Below are 2,687 nucleotides of genomic sequence, written 5' to 3' on the forward strand. Positions count from 1 at the left end.
AATCAGGCAGGGGGTGAGGATACTACAGAGGTGACACCCAGCAGGTGTGTTGTGCAAAACCCTGCATGAATTGTATGCTGATGTTGTGTAACTTAGCTCTATGTTGTGTTGCTTGTGTTGAGGAATGCAGGAATGTAAATGCATGAGCTAACCATGTTTTGATCAACTGTGATGCACTCATGTTTTAGGGGTATTAATTAGGTAGTGTAAAAATGAATAGTGTCTCTCCATAAGTTGAGTGAAGAATGGATGACAACTGTCAGGTGAAAAGAAGTTGCCAAAAACAAACACCTCTGGACAGTACAGAATACATGGAAAAACGCGCCGCTCAAATTTATCCGCCATCGGCGCGTGTTTGCTAGATTTACGAAAAAATCGTGCAGGATTGGAGTGGACGTGTTTCTAGGATAAAAAAACGTGTGAACTTGCTCATGCACATGCGCAGTTGCCTGGAGCACATCCGAACAAAGCAGTGGAGTGTGAGTACCTTATTTTGGAATACTGTATTATTAGCAGTTTGTAGGTGTTATGTAGGTTTTTGGTATGCACATAACCATAGATATAACATATGAATGATTTGTACATGTTTGGCAGTAGTAGAAATATGTTTCTAGCACTTGTCTTTTTTAGTTAGAGCGGCGTGTTGTCTATAGCGCGTATTACACGCCACGCGCGTACGTAAATACATAAATACGCGCCATCGCTGTGTGAAACTCTGCATTCATGCGCGTGAAACTTTTGTAAGTACGGTTTGGCGTGTAAAAGCGCGCACGCAACCCGCGCGTGTGCGTGTTGGGCTTCGTAAATCACCCCCTATTTCTCAGAAAGACATTGATAAAAAATATTTGCTATTACTATGAATTATTTCTAAAACTCTGCAAACCATGTAATGCAGCAGTAACAATGCTGACAGGCAGGCTCCCTGCAACATGTTTTCATACCAGTGTAATGCAAGCAGGCAAAGCCTGCAACTCTGAATTCACGAGCAGTGCAGCATTGCTGCCATATCAACACAAGAAGCTGCATTAGGTGGACTTCACTGGCAGGCTCAACAAGCATTCAAGGGATTTTGCATGGACAGTAAGAGAAAACCGTGAGTGCAAATGCACTTATAATTAGTACTCCAATACACATTCGTAATGGAAGGCCATCATTCTACTTCAAGAGTATCAGTGCCAGTATGTAGTTTGGAAAGTGCTGCAGAGGTTTTACACAGGCCCTCAACTTTAATCCAAGACCTTATTTATTTTCAGCAGATCAGTAAAGAAAAAAAATAGAAAGAAGAAAGCTTTACATTATCTTTTAAGTGGCAAGCAAGTATTAGGAAGTCTTTTTTTTAAATAAATCTTTATTTAACTGTTTTCAAAAGCATATTAGAAATACAAGTTATATATAGAGATAAACATAAATCAGAAAACAGGAAACTCAATGGAATGTTCCATGTCAGTCGGGGGCCTCCTCTATAGAGATTCTGATTCTGCTTAATATTTTCGGATTAAAGGTGTGGCATCTTTCAATTCAAAAGAGTGTAGATAGTCTATCATGGCTACAGAAAAAAGTTAAATGAGATTTGCAGAGAGAACCTGCTTACTGCAATTGTGTCGAAAACACTGTTTGGAACCTCAAAAGCATGGCAGCCAAGGGCTTCCCAGAGTTCAGGGGCTACACCTATGTGTTAAAGTTGTAATGCTGACTTATATATCTATATTTAAAACTGGTTTACTATAGAACATCCCAACTCCATGTAGAAATATTAAATTGGAGTCAGATTTTATTTATAATATATATTTAATATTTGGGGGCGATTGTGTACATTTTACACCAGCCCTTAGTATAGCTAGTTCAGGGTTTAGAGATTATATATTTAGATTTCTTCCTTTCCATTCTAAAGTGTAAATTTGTGCTGAACAGATCAGCACTAAAGAAATACAATTTACAAGATTATGAAAAATGTTTTTTTTAGGTACCATTAAAACATTATATTTAAAAAAAATTATACATTTATTTAGAATAGTTACATACATAGTTTTTATGTATCTATACTAAATAACTTTATATATTCTTTAAAAGAATGACGTTTTAATGGCACCTTAAAAAAAAACATTATTAATATGTGTAGATTGTATTGATTTGATCCAGGGGTGTGGTGCCCAGGTCACCCATCAAACCAATGAAAACCTGGCCAGGGCTAGCTTTGAACAAATATAGTAGAGGTTTATTCTCACCCTTAACTAATATGGATTCTTGTATCCATATGCGTTCACTCTGGCAATGAGATAGGTTCCCTCAGGTGTCTGATGCATGGCCTTAATATATATGGTGATAATTTGGTACAGTCTCTGCAATCTGCACTTAGATTAGAGTAATAGACAACTACATTTCCATAGAAATCAAATGGTCAGCCAATGATGGAGTAGCTACTATAGATTAAAAATACGTTTAGACCTGTTCAAGAAACAGTGCAACAAGGATGTGCAAATGGTGGCAAGCAGTGGCGTAACAATCGCCATAGAGACCCAGGCGGCCGCTATGGGGCCCAGGGCACGTCGGGGCCCGGCCAGGACATCTCCCTGATGCCGTGCGGGCCGCCTGGGTCGCTATGGCATCTGACTCGGACAGCCAGGCTGCTGGCTGTCACTGGCGGCTGTGACGAGGAACGCTCCGTTCCTTCTCACAGCCGCTGCTGA

The sequence above is a fragment of the Nanorana parkeri genome, unplaced genomic scaffold (genome assembly GCF_000935625.1).
Source record: "Nanorana parkeri isolate BGI_ZX_2015 unplaced genomic scaffold, ASM93562v1 scaffold608, whole genome shotgun sequence".
NCBI classification, from domain to species: Eukaryota; Metazoa; Chordata; class Amphibia; order Anura; family Dicroglossidae; genus Nanorana; species Nanorana parkeri.